Source organism: Accipiter gentilis, chromosome 10, assembly GCF_929443795.1.
Source record: "Accipiter gentilis chromosome 10, bAccGen1.1, whole genome shotgun sequence".
Taxonomy (NCBI): domain Eukaryota; kingdom Metazoa; phylum Chordata; class Aves; order Accipitriformes; family Accipitridae; genus Astur; species Astur gentilis.
In genome coordinates this window covers 16,334,057-16,353,115 of record NC_064889.1, presented here as the reverse complement: position 1 = coordinate 16,353,115, position 19,059 = coordinate 16,334,057, and positions in this window count along the sequence as shown.

Genomic DNA, 19,059 nt, shown 5'->3' with positions numbered 1-19,059 from the left:
AGTGGTCCGGGACATATTCAGGTCTGATTATAAATGTCTCCAAGGCATCACATGGTAATCCAAAATAACACCCTAGCTACACTTACTGCTTCACCATGCCCCCTTTTCTCCTAGCCATCATCATTCCCCTTTCTGCTTGCTGCACAATTGTGTCCTCAAATCCAGCTGACCACAGGTTCTATTCATTGTCTTACAGAGAAACTATGAAGTTGCCTAGAGATGGGCCAACTTATGAGCTGTGCTCTTTGCTCCTCCTAACCGAGTCAGTGTGATAATTTTCTCTAGAACATGTTGAGTAGAGGATCTAGATCACTTTCCTCTGTGGTCAACAATTCATAATTACAACAAAACCAGCTTTTAACCTTGGTGGTGTAAGTTTTGTGATAAGGTCCTAATTTATTTTACTGTGCTTTCTGAATTTGCTGCCAAAAGGGCAGTTGAAATTTACTCTTCAAAACTTTCCTATTGGAATACCAGCTTTGGATGAAACCAGGAATTCTGGCAGAAGTTGCCTTATTGTACAGAAATATTTATGATGAATAAAAGATTTTTAGACCTTAAATAGAACAAACGTTAATAATTTGAGCAGGTTGCTGTGGTATTGGTAAAACTTTTTTTGGGAGTCCCAAGCAGGCATAGTTGAATCCATCAGCATTCAAAATTTTTATCAGAACGGGCAGCTTGAAAGGCAACTAAAGAGTGCCTCCTGCCTTGTTGTCTAGAGAAGGGAAGCCAACCAGGATAAAGGGGAAGGTCTGAGTATGAAACTGCAAACCTTATAGACTTAATGCAGTTAACTTTGGCCTAGCAAGTTCTTGAAGAAAGTGGTCAGCTATGGTAAGCACTGAGACAAGCATCAGAGGAAGAGGCAATCACCCAGTGATTAGGTAGTCACATAGCTGCATGGCATTACAAATTCATGCTTATCCCTATTGTGAAGTAAAATGTATAATAGATTATAATTACAAAAATGGGGGGTGGACTAATTTCTTACGTACATGGTAAATTGATGCAGCTCAGGTGAGGGGCAGTAACCAACTCTGTCTTTTGTTTTTATGGCACCAGTGTAAATCGGTGATCATAGTAGATAGAGGTAAAAAGCAAAGAGACTAGCCAGGCCAGAAATCCCCTATGCTTGAGCTTTGTATCTCTGGTCACTGTTTCAAACAAAGGCAAAACTCCTTCCATTTTCCTAGTTAATACAGGTAATGGTATTCTACTCTACACTTTCTCATACATGTATTATGTGCTTTTTCATCCTTCATTTACCATGTTTGTGCATCAGCATCCCTTCCTGTTAAATGGCCATAACTCTTTCCTAAAGGAAGACTGTAAGAAGTATGTTGTGGATGTTACTAAGTGCTCATAAGAACAACACAGAAATATTACAAAGAAAATGTTATAATTGTTCTTGGCATTCTAAAATTTACCACAAAACTTGTCTGCATATATTTGCTCTCAAATGGCACAAAATGTTGCAGGTTGAATTAATATATTTATCAATTTTGATATCCAGACAAAAATGCTCTGGATCCATTCTCTTTTCCCCACATTCCTTTTTCAGGCACAAATGACAATTTGTTTAAAAGGGATCCATGGAGCTATCTCAATAATTACACTGTATGACCTTTAACACAATGTAGCTTATTGTTCTCACTGTTCATTGAAGGTTTTGATGCTTCCAGAAGTACTTGTAATTCAACATTTTGCTCTGTCCCATGCTAATTAATATCTGACTATATATCAACTGATTGTACGATGTTAGGCGGTCATGGAATTCTGTCCTTGAGTGCTAACTGATTTTAAACAGTATCACACTTTGGGACTGGTGAATGGTTCCTACTGAACACTAGCTTTATATAGCATTCAGAAACACCAACACAAATTCCTGCTTCCTATGAAATTAGCTTAACAAGGATTTGGGGAGTAACCATTTGCACTGTATGGGTGATGTGTGCAACCTTTTCATCTAAGCAATTATTTCTGAGAACAAAATGTTCATTCATCAGAGAAAGAATTGAGGCAAAGTCAATTTATACCACGTATTTGGCCTGTTACACAGCACAACCATTAGCTGTCTGGTTTTAGAAGTTAAGTGTTACATATAAGCCAACAAGTGGTGAAGGGTTTTTAGTCATCCCATGTAACCTATAGCAATTTTAAGTTTTCTGCAATAACACAAGGTTCATATTGTAAAGAAAGATGTTGTCAGAATTGATATAAATGCACGATAATGATTTTTCAAACATATCTGAAGCTATTCTATGAAAGAGAACTTATTAACATGCTCGTGTAGGGCAGCAATTTTTTTCAAATGAACAGTGTAATTAAGTGAGCACAACCCTCCTGTGTAACTGTCACGAAGAGAGCATTCATCACCTAGAGTTCTTGTGCCTGCAACATAACAGCATCGTTGGCTAAGACAGGCTTCCTGAGGGTGGGACAATGAAGTTGAAACTGAACTGACAGGCAATGAAAGGAGTTCTTAAAGAGTTCAGTAAACACATCCATGAAAACAAAATTACAGAGAAAAAGAAGAATACAAACGAAAGCTGTTCAAAATGTATTTAAACTTGCAGAGCTATTTGTCCCTGGGGAGAATCCAATATGATATTAAGCTTCTGCAGGTGAACATAGGTTATTTTCCCCACAGAAATAAACAAAGGCCATCTTTACAATTTCATGGGCAGATATATCCATAGTTATTTTCTTCAATAACAGCCTAGGAAGTTTTGTGTTGATATTTTTCTCCCTTGTTGATCAAAGTTAAAAAAGTTCACTTGAAAGAGTGTTTTAGAGATCAAAAAAACCCAAACCTTTGCCACAGTTAAAAACAGTTTGCCTCATATAGTTCATGTAACTGCAAAAAGATCCTGGTATGATAAAGCCACTGGTTATCGAATAAAAAGTATATTAGGTTTACATCTCAAAATTCATTAATCTATGTAACGTTTGCATGTTGAGTACAATCAGAGCAACACCTAATAAGTTATAATTAATGGCTTCACTTAGGTAAAGAAAACAAGCCATTAGTGAGGTGAATCTATTTTACCTGATTTTGCCAATTACTACATTACATACTTCCAATCCGGAGGAACATTAATACAAAATATGAATGGCTGGGCAGGCTTTTGAAAAAAAGAACTAAACAGAAACGTAGCTCCCAAAAGAGGTTACGAGAGTAGTAACCGTTGAAATGAAATTAGCCACTATGCCCAAAACAGTACATTGCTGCTGTGGTAAATTGCATAGAGCAGAATAAACACTCCAGGAAGTTCCAATTACCTTAATGATGGACTTTCATTTAACCATATTTCTGATTCAAATGCATCTGCCTTCACATCCCAATCCTCTGAATTCTGTCTCATGAAGGTATGTACACAGACAGCAAATAAATTGAATTGCAGCAATCTGCTGGAAGAAAATAAAACAAATTCTTTAGTCTCTTACTGCAAAACACGCTCCTCAGACTTCTTATAATTGTTTTCTAAGCTCTTCCCACCTTGTTCACATTTGTGCTAAAAAGAGTGGATGCCAGAATTGGACATCGAGTGGCTCGTTTAATGCTTTATTCAGTAGTAAGGATGCTGTTCCTCCTTGATGCTTTTTGGCACATGCATCCATTTTCAAGGCTGCATCTAAGGCCACAGTGAGGGTGGGTGGCCTGGGGCTAGCTGGAGAAAAGTGTTACATCCTTTAACCCCGCTCCTTTTCTCATTTCCTTTTGCTTGAGCAGTCTGAGACCAGCACAAGCTGTTCCCCCAGAGTCAAGGAAGCCAGAAGGGGAAGATGGAGAAGTGAGATTGGATGCACAGAAAAATGTGCTTGGGCTCAGTAGTTAGGCTAAGAACACCTGGTTGCTACTTTACTGAATTCAGCTGTTAGTCAATTATTCCATGCTGCTCTTGGGAGACTGGAAGGGACTCTTCTTTCGCATTGAGATTACGATTTTCTCTCTCCTGACATTCTGCTGCTCTAGGTAAATGCTAGCTTTACCTATAACTACTCTGGCTGTACTTGCACAAACAGAGTTTTAACAGCCAATTGCCATTACATTCTTTAATAAAGACATTAGAATAACAGATAAAAGTATATCTTCAGAGATATAACCTAGCTGTTTATTTTAAATGGTGTAAGGTGTTTAAGGGTAAAGAACAGCTGAGGACTAAGAAAAATATTATGACTCAGAAAGTAGTGAAGACTGACTAAAAAATACAAGTTAATGGTTATTTTCAGCTGGGAAGGATATTAACAAGGGGAGATCCCAAGACCTGCACCAAAACTGGGGTTAATTTAATGTACTTCCTACTCATCTGGAAAGCAAACATGCAATAGCAGAGACATCATAATTGGGAAATTATACATGATTATTTAGAAAAGCCACAACTTTAAAAAACACCTGTAACCCTAAAGGAAGGGACCAGACAAGATGGCAGCTGAAAGTCAGCATAGGTAAGTGTGAGGTAATGTGTATTGAAAGGAACAATTTGAACTATTCATATACACTGATGGTTTGCAAAATCACTCAAGAAAAAGATCGAGGCGTTACTGTGGACAGCTTAATGGAAACTTCTACTCAGTGCACAGTAATGGTCAAAAAAGCAAACAAGATGTCAGGCTAAATTAAAGATGGATTGGAGAATAATACTGGAAATAATAACAATATCATCAAATACATCAATAAAGTATTCTTCATTTTAAGACTAGCTTATTTTGCTTTCATTATCTGAAAAGAAATAGGAATCACCTGGAAAAAGGAATTAAAAAGTATTTAGGGGCATAGATAAGCTTCTATAAAGTGAAAGATTTTTAAAGGGTGTCAGAATCGTGACATCCTTCAAATTAAGTTTTTTTTTCTCTAAACAATTTCTCTGTTCCTCAGTTCATCAAGTTTGTAAACAAGGATAGCAGATCCACTGACCTTTATCATATATACAGAGATGAATAGATGAAAAGTGGCATACAGACTGTGGATGAACTTTTTTTTGAGCGCAAGGCCTGAATGTCATTTCCCTGCTGCTCCAGAGAAAAAGGGAAATGTCAGTTCCTCATTGAACCTCTTCTCTGCTCTCCCCTGAGCCCAGTCTGCAGGGTCCAATCCAGTATCATATCTTATCCAGCTCAGGTTCAACTGATGCCTATACCCAGAACCTTCTATTCAATCTTTACTCACATCCTCAAATCCAGCCTAGCATCCTAACTTCAGACCTTTCCTGCTTTAATCCCTTCCTTCCCCTCATGCTCTGCACTTATATTTCTGAACTACTCTCTGCTGCTTCCAATGTCTCACACTAGTTACCGCGCTGCTCCCCACATGCTTTTTAGCCCACTTTCTTCTCATGGCAGGCACAGCTTACCAGCTTAGTTCCTTCAGCGTCTGCTGTCAGGATTATCAGCACTGTTAGACATCCATTAATTTGCCTCCCCTGCAGTACCTACACAGCAGGTCTCTTCCCCATGCTCTGCAGACCGCTGGTAGAAGCGCAGGATGCTGTTGATATTATCAATTACTATTCATGGTAAACAAGAAAAAATAAAATCAGAGGTTAATTTACAGCAAAGAAACACCCACCACCCAGCTTATGGCTATAACATGTCTCAAAGCATGTATTGCTTAGATACTAATTAAGGTGGGAGGTTTCTCTCCTAATTACTTGACATACCAGTTTGAAAGCTGTCCTGTGGATTATGGACAATGATACACACCAACCTCTGTGGTTCCTAGGGTAGAGTGCTTGCTATAAATAGAAGTCAGGTTTGTAAATTTAACATTGTTTAGTCTGAGGATAAGTGAGGAAAATGGGAAAATCATTTGCCCAGCAGTGGGAGGGTGTGGAGCGTTGTTTTCTGCTGGGGATTTTTATTACTAAACTCTTGAGAGCCTAGAGATGTCACAAGGTCCTTTTGCTGTTCTGGGCTGTGAAACCAGGAGGGGAAAATATGAACTGATGCAGTTATATAAAACTCACAAATGTGTTTAGCATTTTCTGTGACAGTGAAGGCAGTCAGAAAATTTAACTGTTTCCTTTGTGAATTTTATTTTGTTTGTCTGGAATTTTGCTCTGTTCCAACAGAACCAGCAGTAGTCTTGTCCAGAGCAGGGGCAGGACATTTTCCCACATAAGCAAAATAAATTCTAATTACAATAAAAAGGGGAGGAAAAAAGAAAAATTAAAGTTATGCTGTGAAATGGCATTATTACCTCTCTAACAGGAAGCATATGGAATAGTAGCATGCACATAGGTCTAAGAGCCAGGAATAAATCAGTGCTAGTCTAGACATGCTGATTCCAGCTGTGGTCCTGAAGCAAGCTGTTAGGGCTAGAATTTGATTAAGTCTAATACCAATCTGGAGAGGATGACGAACGAAGGCAGAGTAACACTGTCCCATCAGAGTTGTGCTAGAGGTACTTATGGCTGGGACACAGGCAGGAGAACCAGGGTTACCCATTGTAATCCCCTCCTTCTAACAGTGGTCCACAGCCAGTATCAGAAATCAGGGTGGTACATCCTATGGAACAATGACTTATCATGTAGCCCCGTTCTCTCCAGTATAGATAAAGGAGCAGAGGAAATGTCTTAGCTCAGTCCTGTTTTCCACTTCTTAGTATGGCCCTCACTCATGATTTCACTTGTGCTTTCCCCACTGTGGATATTACATTCAATTAATTAATATTTATAAGCACCCAGAAGACAGAAAGCCTACATATCATCTATTTAGGGTCATTGCCTCACAAAAAATACATAAATAAGTGTTGACCAATGATGTAACTTCAGAGAGTAAAGCACTAGCAGAGTCTTACAAACCCTCACAAAAATACTTCCTCTCTCCTTCTGGCTCCACTCACTTCCCCAAAATAGTGAATCCCTCTCAAGTGATCTGATATGAATAATATTTGCACCTCCTTTACTATTATCTTATTTTCACACAGCAAAAGGATCCTAGTTTGTGTCTGTTTTAGCTTGATTTCTGCCATCCTCAGATAAAACTCTGCCCTCCACTACACAGACTTTATTCACCAAAGAAAAACCTCCCAAAGCCCTTGCAGACCTTATGAAAGACGTTTTCAGTCACTTGGGTTAAATAAGCACTGTGTGTTTTCTTTCTTCTTTTTTTTTTGGGGGGGGGGGGGGGAGTGAGGGGAGGGTAAAAAGTAATAAATGAATCATTTCAACTTTGGGTGAGAAGTTTAGGTGTTGTGTTTGTACCACGCAACTACATAAACACAGAATGAGCCAGTTAACCAATGAATTACAGGAATAAGAAGCAATGAGATGATCTAAAACATTTTAACACATTTTCCATATATTAGCCCTTGGACTAGTTGTGTTTTGCTTTCTTAAAACAGACACAAGTCAGTAAAAGTCCAAAAGGAAAGTCTGAGGTTTTACATTTCTGTTTGTGGTACAGGAAAAGGGTTACGATCTCAGTGGTTGATTCAGTGAAATAACATCTCTTTTATACACATCTGCCTAGCAAGTAGGGCGGTAGTTGGAAATACCCAATCTAAAGCATTAAAGATTTGCTGGCAAATAGCAAGGCATTTTCTGCAGAGGAAAAGTTGTTATATTGAGTAGTCACTTTGAATGCTTAGGAGTTACAGTCAAATACCCAAACACTGTGGAGTTACACTGCATTTATTATTTTGTTAAGTATTTAACACACTGGGAATTGAGTCTGCTGCATATTTCATTTCCAAGAAGGCATGATAATAGTGGACTTAAATAAGAAGATACTTGGCAATGGTAAGTAATATTTTTATAGCAAATTATTTAAGCATCACACAGTCGGCTCTTTTTACATGTCAGTATGTATCATTTTTAAGTGTTTTAATTTGAGAATTTAAAAGACTAAACACGTAAGTGGTAAAACTAGAGGTGTTTCACAAACTATGTTTTTGTCTGTCTATTCACTGTAATCACTTTTGTTTTTAAATTATATGAAAAATTTGAAGTAAATTATTGTTGTTCAATAATCAGCATTATGACTTAAAGCAGAGATACTCTACATGGAAGTACCTTAATTTAGGACACTTTTAGCTTGCTGTATAATATTTCTCCTATTTCTTCTGACACATATAAAAGCCAGCAGAGTGGACCAGAGACTTTTGTGAGTTTGTAGCTTTCTTCAGCTTTGAGGGCCTCTCTAAACCTGCAAAGTTATGAGGCAGAAAAGAAACAAAATCACAAATCAAATGATTCATTACTCAAAACCATTTTAAATCTACAAAATCTGTCTCACTAGCAATTAAACTTCATAAATAAGAGGAATGAATTAATTTAAAAAACACATGAAAAGGAGAGGATATGGGAATTTTTTTCTTTTTTAGCTTTTGCTAAGTCTTTTTTTTCCCTGAATTGTTTCTAACCTTTCTAGTCATTTCAACTCTGTTGCATAACTGCAGGATATATTCTTTAAATATTTTTTCTTTAAAGAGGCAATGCAGAAAAATGCATTTCTTCATGAGAACTGGATAGGGGTAGTATCTAATCCTCTGAAAAACCATACACATTTCCAATCCACTTTAAAATTAAACATTAATATGATTATCTACTACAGTTTCAGAGTATAGTTCCAAGCAAGACATCCAAATGCACTATTTACTTGAATCTCTGTATGAACTAGCCTATACAGGAAGTCAGTAAATTGCTCCAGAGTCTCAGCCTCAAAGGGGATACGTATTTGTTTAGTCATATACTATAAATAACATCTGTAGACTTGAAACCTTGCCAGCATTATTAAGGCAGTGTTCACTTCATAGTATCCTTTATTATGAGCCTCATTAGTAACTGATTCATACAGTATAAGCCTACAGAAAAAACATGCAGGCGAGTATAGCACACACATATCGATGATATATTATCCATCCTGCCAGTGTAACCTCATTTGTTGCGGAGCTGGTATGCTCTGAGCTGAGCGCACACCTCCTGGCAAGCCGCCCCTCGGGAGATGCAGTAAGGGCAGAGACTTCTGGAGCACCCCTTGCTGCTCCTCTGCAGGGGGATTGCCGTCAGGGTCCAGGTGGGGCCAAAACACTCCCCTCTATCCCCACTGTACCAGCCTGTGTCTGTGAATGGGTGACATAAAGCTGTGGGGCTGCCAAATTGCTTCAATTTATGCTGAAGGACTGACCTGACAGACGATGGCCTCATCATCACTTTTACAGCTCTTTGCTATTAGAGAGCACCAGTGATGTGATCTGCTGCTTTTATTTGCCTAGTGCTGCTACAACAGAATATTTATGCTGTGTATATTACAGTATGACACATACTTTATACTGTAAAATAACTTGCATGCTTTATCATATGGAATAAAATTTGTATGCAATAGATTCCGCATAACAAGAGATGGGTTGGTGTAGGATATCATTATTTGACACCAGCAAATTCTTATTATTTTTCTAAGAGTAGCTGTTAATTGTTTTGTTCATTGTCCCAGTAAAAAAACCCCAACATTTAATTATCTTAGTGCTTTTCATCAGAGAAATCCCCACCCCACACATCCAAGAAAGAAGGTGACATCCACAACCCATTTTCATTGATGAGGACAAGGATTCAGAAGTGAGGGAAAGTAAAAGTATCTAGGGTCAAAACCACAGGTCACTATCAGAGCTGGAACCAGATCTCCGGACTCAATATAGTGTTCTGTCAAAAAATGAGCTGGGGCAGATTGTTACTGCTTTATAGTGAATGGTGTGTATTAGATGTGGTTGGTAAGGTTCAGTTATAGGTCATTTATCCCTTTGCCCAAGATTAATGCTGAGCCCAAACAGATATTGTCAAAATTTTAACAGTTTTCCTCTTTATGCATTTAGGGTCCACTCCTGTTCTTGCACGCAACCCCCAAAGGTCTGCGTATTCTTCCCTCTTGAATGTTTGAGTCAAGTCTTTTAGGATTCACTCCACGAATTAAAAGACAAAAATTATAATCAGTTTAAAAGATGTTGAAGGAAAAGGGAAGAACAAGAATGGAAATCCTGGGTTATGTTGGTGGTTGTATGGTTGTCTTGGAACATGATTTTGGACAATTATTTGGGACTTAAATTCCAGAAGAGGCTATTTCATTTGGGAAATCCAAACTGAGACAAAGGATATAGTATTAATTCTTCTGGAGAGATGATTAGATATTCTCTAGATCAAAAATGAGAATATATAAGGAAAGGTCACTTGAAAATTTGACCTCCCCGAGCACATCTCTGCTCTAGTGTCAGGGTCATTCAGTGACTGCCCTCAGGAGTAAGCCTACTGTAGTACATTGCATTGTGTGAACCTCAACATGGTGTTTTACACACTCACAGGCATACCAGCTTGTTGTGCATATCCAGACAGCCTTTCCAGGTAGTCTATTCACAAGACAACCATGTATCTGGAGGCAGACAATCTGTTCCACAATCCAATCATATATCTGCTCTTGTCCCCTCCATTAGCTGCAAAATAAATATAGTACCTGTGATCTGAGTTATACCAATTTCTTATGGATTAAGGTATCCCTTCCACTCCCTAACGCTATGGAGCTTAATTAGTTACTTTCTGGTAGCCCTGGACTACAGACACTGTGGACCTAACAGTTATTTTTCCAACGTTTAAACTGACATCATCACAAAACCCCCAAAGCAATCAAATATTAGATCATGCAATAAAGTTCCATGATACCTTCCACCCCATGGTCCCCCTTATTGACCTTCACAAAAAATGCTGGGGAAGAGGTCATGGGCTATAACAGTAATAGTCAAGCTCTTTTAGACAAATACAGAAATAAAAGCAAATGAGTATCAGGACACAGCAATGTTTAAAAGAAATGGTAACTAAACAGTGTAAAAATCTACCTGAAAGTATAGTAAAGTTTCAAGATTAGTAGAATAATGTCTGTATGTTCAGATTTGGTGCTTATTTTCAAAGATATGCTTTAGCTGGAGCAGAAATTATTGCCACCAGTACAGGAATTACAGGTTAAATTTTTCTCTTTGACAGGTTGATTAGACTAGCTAATTAGAACAACTTCTTCTGGGCTTGAAACCTGTGTTCTGTAGGAAAAACAAAACCCAAGATCAGGAATCCTCAGCTGAGATCTCTCAGTCACTAGCTCCAAGTTATTTAACATTAGACACTGCTCTGAAGGTGTAGGCTGATTTCAAAACATGAAAAAAAAGTCAGCTCCCAAAGACACTGGATCCTAGACTGTTTAGGATGCTACAGCCGACTCCAGCACCATCTATCATACCTATGAGCAGGGTGTCATCAGATTTCATGAAGCACCAGAAGCATTGTGTTTTGTGTCTTAACAGGGAGCTATTTATATGACAGATCATACTGTTTCACTCATGAGAAACCTGTAAAATAATCTAGTCTCATTTTGCTGTCATCAATAATGCTAGTGAGTAACATACGTGGTGTGCATTATTACAACTAAAGTTAGTGTTAAATGCTACAGTATTGCAGAAGATAAGAGCAAGAGAGCTGCCATTGGGGCTTTATACTGTTATCTTCAACACCACAAATAAACACTATCTATTCAGCTTCATTCTGATTGTCACAGCCTTAGAGATAAAGTAAAGCAGCAGAAATGTGAAGGGTCCACAAGACCTGTTTAGTGCAGAGTTAAGCAGCAGCGTGCATTAAGTAGCTTTGCCTTTGCCAGGCACCAGGAATGACAATTACTCAGAAGCAGCTACTGCTAAAGCCTTGCAGTTGAAATGTTGACTGTACTTATAAATGTGGTAAAGTCATCTTATTCAGGCATAGATATCCAAGAGAAGAGATTGCATAATTCCTCATCAATCACTGACAATACTAATTAAAAAAAATCCAAAACACCAAACCAAAAAACTCCACAACATCCCCTCTTAAAAAAAAACCACCCCAAGCCCAAAGAAACTAACAAACCCAGCAACCAAGACAGGACCATGCCTGCTATCTGTGAAATGCTAAGGGATAACAAGCCCCAGACTTCAGTGAGACTCAGATCAGGCTGCTGTAGAAAGTAGTGCCTGTACCAGAGTGTAAAATATGGAGCAAATTCTGCCATGGTACTCAGATGGACCAAATATATTCACCTTTTCAGTACTTCCATTCATTCATATCTGGCTGTCCAAGGAGTAAAGGAGAAGGCAGTAGCAATGAATATAACAGAATACAACATGGACTTGCAATAAAATGTAAAACCAGACAGGCCTAAATATACCTTTTATACCGAACTCATGAAAAATACAGAGAAAATTTTCATATGATTTTTGTATGTAGAGTAAGTTCATTTTTCTTTTGCCCTTTACTTTTTTTCCTGATAAATCATAGTTTTGGCAATTGATAATTCTCCTTTCATTCAACCTAAAGGGCCCCTTATGTCAGCCTACAGTTCAGGGGAATATAAATCAAAAGGAATGCAAAGTCGGATGAAAAAGGAACATTATGTGATTGAAAATGTGGAAAGAAGAGGTAAAGTCATAACTTTTTTACATATTTGTTTTAAATTAGAATGACACCATACAGGGGAGCTCACATAATGTTTTACTACTCTGGTGCTGCAGTAAGTTATAAACTGTGTATTGGTCAATGGCTTTAAAAAAATTGATGGACCTTTTTGTCAGTACCAGGTATTTAGCAACTTCATAGCTGACAAAAATATTCTGCAGTGTTTCACTAAGCCCAACATAATCTCTTACACATAGTCTATATATCCAGTACAAAAATATTAAAATAACAAACACAACCCAAAACACTTTGTTAAAAGGGTACCTTTCTTGCTATGCCTCATACACCACTCCTTGGCTACAGTCAATGCCTTTTACACTGACAGTGCTGCAATTTTGCAATCACACACTCTTACCGCAATACTTAGTAAACCACATGACTACTTTTTCTGTAAGCATTGTATGTATACAGTAATATACTCTTCATAGAGTTCTAGGATATGTTCTCAAGATGAGGTAAAAACACTTTTTGATGAGTGTACACTTAGTATTAGACCCTCTTCCATGGAAGTAGATAGCAATATTTTACAGTTTAAGTCACTGGAACAAGTAAGGACACCAGAAAAAGGTTAGTGATCACGCAGTGTGAGCACATGTCATGCGACACAAACGTATTTGGGAAGACAAGTCTAGGAAATTTTATTAACTCACAGGAAGGCAATTCACTGGAAAACAGTCTAGAAGGCTGCAGAGCTGGATACCATTATGAGAGAGTCAGGTAATAAAGTTCACAAAAGGAAGTGGAATTTTAAAAAAGGATCTGAAGAAAAAGGACGAGATCCAAACATATGAAAGCAGCATGAAGCTGAGAGAAGGAGGGGCAGAAGACTAAAAGATAAAACTTGTAGAAGATAGAGGATGAGATCAGTACAGAGATGAATGAGAAAAGGATTCTACAGAGAATTAAAGATCAGGATATTTTTCCTAGTACAAGAACTGAACAAATCTTAGAGGCAATGAATTTAAAACAATTGCAAGGAAGTACATTTTTATGTAATACATGAAACTCGTTGCCTCTGGATACTCTTGAAATCAAAAGCTTAATGGGAACCAGAAATGGATAAATTACAGTTACATTACACAGGATTCATTTCATCTGTAGAAGGAAAAAAAAATTTTTTGTGCTTCCTAGCAAAAGTTAGGTACTACGTGATGAAAGGAATTAGAGAGAGATTTACCTAATCTGACATAATGAAATATTTATCCATTACGGGGCAGCTGTAGCTTCTGCTAAAACAAGACTATCCAATCGTAATGTAAAAAGCTCCAACAATTTTGGAATACATACAAAACCTCAGAGTGCCAGTTTACTCTTACCAATAAGGTACTCAGAAGAAACTCTTCCTGAAAGCAAGCTCTTGATTCTTTTTTTTTTTTTTTTTACAAGGTAATTCCTTTGAAGCAATTGCTATTAGCCATTGATGGAGAGGGATACTGGATTAACTGTGTTTATAGGGTGTCTCAATGTGCCATGTTGCTATGTTTTGACGGATGGAAGGGCAGAGTGAAAGTTGCGAAACCCAAAACAGAGATGACTAATCCAGTCCTGGCTTAGCAGCAGTGAGGGGATGGATTGTCCTGTGCAACATAACTGTTGTCTCTAGTATGGCAATATATGAAAATTGTGACTGTGTTTAAGGCAAAAGTAATTAATCAGTTTGCTGAGCAATGTAATGACAGGACAAAAACTAGAATACTCCAAACTATTGGCTTTCTTTCCTATTAACACAAGCAGTATTTGAAGTTGGGTGGGGATCAGGACTGAGAATAAGTTCCATCATTACTTAGATTTGGTTTGCCCAGCACTAATGTTCTGTTTAAATTTATATGCTCCTTTTTGGAAAAGGTTATCACCAGTAGCAACAGGCAAAATATTTACTACTGAATAGTCTGCATACTTGTCTTCTTGATCCAAACCTTTGGATATGGAAAATAATTTGGGGAAAAGAGGGATCAGCTCCTGTATCTGCTATGGTTCCAGACACATCCTGATTTTAGTCAGGCAAAAGAGAACAACTATCATAAAAAATAAATTCAATGGCTCCTCTATTTCCTTTTCCCACCTCCAATAGATACTAACTCCAGACGTCAGAAAAGTTACTCCATTTTATGGTAACTAGGATCCTAGCCCTCGGCAGAAGTATCACTCTACCTGTGAATGATGCCATTCGACTTTTATTCTGAAGCAAGAGTTGCTGCCCCTTCTGCATACTGTTCCCTTTAACTGCAGATATTATTCTCATCAACTCACCTCTTGGGGTGAAATCTCTGTCCCACTGAAATCAAAGGCAAAACAGCTAACTTCAAAGTGCTCATAATTTCTGCTATCTTCTTTTTCCACACATTAATTATGCTTTAGGTTTCAAGTATTTCCTTTTATTTGTTTGAAGTCTCTTCATTTTACTGCATTCTTCTTTTCCTGTCCCTCGCATGAGAAGGCAGTAAAGAAACCCAGCTGATTTTCCTTATAGTACCTATTATATCATAAACTTTATCAATGCAGCTCCTTTCTGCAAAGGAGAGTCCACATAATTTCAATCTTTTAATACAAAATTCCAGCCTCTGATCAGTGTGTTCATTGCCCTTTTCCTGGTACAATACTTTTGAGCTAAGTAATGAAGATTGACCACAGTATTCAATATCAAAGCATACCATTAGTGCAACATGGCAGGCGCAGCAGAGGTTCTCTCTCTCTCCTTTTTCTTATGGCTTCTGAAAAACTGCTTTTCTGTGCACCACTGGGCACTGAACAATTACTGTACAGAGAAGATGGAAAAAACTGCAAAAGGTTAGAGTGAAACAACATGAAAAACCAGCCCCTCCTTGTGATATTTATGTTTCTGCTGCTGGCCCTGGCAGAAGTCCAGATTCTGAATGAACAAAACTCCCAGTGGCTTAGGGACTACAGTATTCAGCCCATAGTCAGGAAATGCAATAGCATGTGACAATGGGAAGAAATAAAAAAAACTTTCCAATGCTTTTGAGCTTCCAGCTCAATCAGTTTGGATCAAAACTCAGGAGCTGTTGAGATTTGTGTGAATGAGTTCTCTATTGCTAAACAAAAACCTGTGTGTGTTACAGTTTAAGACAGTTAAGTGGTAAACAGTATGTGGCTTTGCTTCCTCATTAATATTTCATTTTTACAGTACTAGCACTATAAAACCCCATTTTATGTACAAGGCCACTGTCCTCTTTATTCAAATACAGTGAGGAATTCTTTCCCAAAACACAAAGTCAGCTTCCTATTTCTCCTCCTTTCCAGAAAAGTTACTTGATAACTGTTGTTCACTACTCGGTGTCAACAAGATTAGAATTTAAAACAGTTGGGTAATGTTCCATGTTTATTGGCATCCAGTGATTCAGGTTAAAACTGTGTCCTTTGGGGAACTAACATCCTGAAAACTTAATTGTTGGGAAAATGATGTCAAATTCTCTTCTTTTTGTAAACATTTAAAATATAAACTAGCCACAACTGTATTTTCAGGGACAGAAATTTTAAGGGCTCCTGTAGACACTATGTAGAGCAGAGATTTCATCTTCACTTTTTCTCCCAGTAAGTACATCATTCTCATGGGGCAGATACTTGCCTTCGCAGTTTATAATTTCTCTCTCTCTCTTTTGCAAGTTTAGTGACAGACCAATAAACCCAGGACTTTCAAGCCACAGAATGCAGAGGGCAGCAGGTGTCTAAGCACTCTCTTGTTGACCATTTCCATGACCAGACAGGGCCAGGTGTAAAATTCAGGTTTCTGTTGACATTTTCCTGAAAAGTATAGGATTTATAGTTTGTGAGAACATTCCAAAGAGGCCTCACTATTTCAACAAAATAACATTAACTGTTTCAGAGACAATTCTTTCTTTTATGGAAAATTTTTTTAATTTTACAAACTCCCTACATATCTTATCACACAAATTCACTGAAGAAAGTAGGTTTCTGCAGAAAGATTGTTATTTGTCAGTGTGAGCAGAACTGAGGATTGACAGATGGGCACTGACAGATTGATCTGCGTGATCAGTGAAAAACAGCTAAGCGTGCCTAGGGATGTGGCAGAAAGGTGGCTGCCTGCTCCCACAGCTGATGGTGGACACAACTCAAGCAGTGTTTCATGGGGTGAGTTGCCACAGTAGTAGAATAGACCATGAACCATTTACTTTGCAGCAAATGAAAGGTGTGATTGAGGAAATTAGGAATCCATCCATGGCATGGATCACAAAGTTCCAGTCTAGCCCATAAAGGGGAAAGTATTTAAGAATTGGGAGGTTAAAGGGACCATGCCACTTCATGGTGAACAATATAAAGGCTTGGCATTCAAAAGTGGCTCCTATTATGTTTTGCTCCTGGAGCAGAAGGGGTCTATGAAATTCTTACTAGCTTAATGTTTAAAATATCTGCTAAAAATTATGAGAAACATGCTTGCCATCTCAGCCTGCAGCAGGAAATCCTGCACTTGATTAGCACGGATTCTGGCTGCTCCCCCCCACCTCCTCCCAAGTAGGTTTAACATGCCTGAACCCCATCAATCCTAGGACCAGAGAGCAATGGTTAAAAACAAATGACACAAACTCCTTAAATGGTCTTGCCTTCTCTGGGTAGCTGGAAGCCTGCTGGATACAGTTTCCCCCATACTGCATCCCATTGCTTTTGTTTATCTATCCTTGCTGACATTTTCTTCAATTAGGAAACAATAGCTCCGTTCCAATGTACTGAGCAGAATTACTGAAACCAAGTCATGTGACACCATGAGAGTGTGTTTTCAATTATTCACTCTATCTTTTTTTGCCAGGCCTATGAAGAGGACCAGCCTTCTGCAGGAGTCAGGTTTGTCTGCCTCGCTGTTGTAAGTTCCTCCTTTTGAATTTTTATTTCACAATTAGGTATTTAATTTTAAAAAAAAAATTTTAACAGTAAATTCAACTCTCCAAGAGTTTCTTAATCTTTATTAGAAAGCTTCCAAATGTCTAGCTCTTCCTACTGCCTGGAAATCATAGACAGCTGCAATAGTTCAGTGCTAATAGTACTGCTCAGTAATGAATCTGACAAAGATCACAAGATCTAGATTAAAATGGGATGCAAGATATCAAGTTGTTAGCACTTGGTAATGTAAAACTCATCTTGTCCTTGCTAGTAAAGAAAAGTTTTATCTTTCCTACTGTCTGGTTAACAGCAGAGCATTCGCATTCAATCTGGGAGCTACACCAAATTATTTGCATCTTGTAAATGCTTGGTTTAATATCCAACCAAAAATTTGAACCAAATGGGCACAGCTCAAATCATGTATTTTGTTTGCAGAAGACAGACTGAGTTAGGGCTTTTTAGACTTAAAGCTGGAAAAATAAAGCTTGGGGAAAAAAAAAGAAACAGAGAAGGAACATTTGGTTTGCATTACAAACCACAGACAACTTCCATCAGGCGTGCTGGAGGTATAAGAATGGCAAGAGAAAATGACAAGCAGTGAGTGCACTGGAGGAAAAGATGAATGGTTTGGAGAATCGACTTTGAAGTAATTGTCCATGCCACCAATACCTTGAATTAAATTTGGTGGAAGATGGCAATGAATCATAAAGCTTCTCTGGCACTTGTGATATTGTTTTCTGTGTAAAATAACATTTCTGGATATTTTTATTGGAAAACTTATAGACTATGTTTTTGGTACCTCCTATATTTCTGTCACTTATGCAACCCTGAATCAGCAGCTCTGGAAAGGATGTTGCCTTTGTTAAGACTTGGGCTGTGATCTAATACTTAGAGCAAGAGCAAGTATTTAACTGGAACTCTTCAGGTCTGCTGGGTTTGTTTTCACCTCAGCCACTGGCTTGCTTTGAGATATTAGGTAAGTCATTCAGGGTTAAACTTGGTCTTTGAGCCAATGGAGCTCTGATGGGAGTGGGGGAGGAGGAAATAGCTGATGCAGCCGGGCAAAAGAGATATTCTCTCTGCATAAGGTAAAATTCCTCAGGAGCGTTGTAGGGGGGAGGGATGGCAGAATGCACTTAGAGCAATGTTTCCTTCACTGTTTCAACAGGTGCTTCTATGTGTTCCCTGCATCCCAGATGCTTAACATAGTCAGAGAGGTACCTCTTGGAGCATTTAGTACTGATGGCAGTGCTCCCTTCTTAAGCTCAGCAGCTTCAAGCAGAGTGAGAAAGGGTTCCTGCATCTCTCCATCCTTCATTCTAGCATGCCAGTCTCCAGTGATCTGTATTTTGACCATTAAGTTATCGCGTCCTCTGCTTACCCATGTGCTTAACAGCTCTTTTAAAATTCTTTCACTTTGGAGAAGTACGAGTGCAGTCAATGTTTGTACAACATTGAAATCTTTGAAAGTGCTATTTCTTCTAATTTTCCCCCATAGGCATGATTGTTTAGGTCTGAATGTGCAACTCAGGCTTATTTCTGACATTCTTATTGCTAGTGTCTAACATCGATTGCCAGAATCACAGAAGGAGCACAAATCCCTGTTGCAGACTTTCAAGTGATGTGCATTCCACAGACCTTCAGCAAGTAGCTCTGTTACTTCCTACCCAGGTGCTGAGGAGAGGTACTTGCAGAAGTTCTCCTCAGCCTAGCCATCCTATTGCTTTTTCAACTCCAC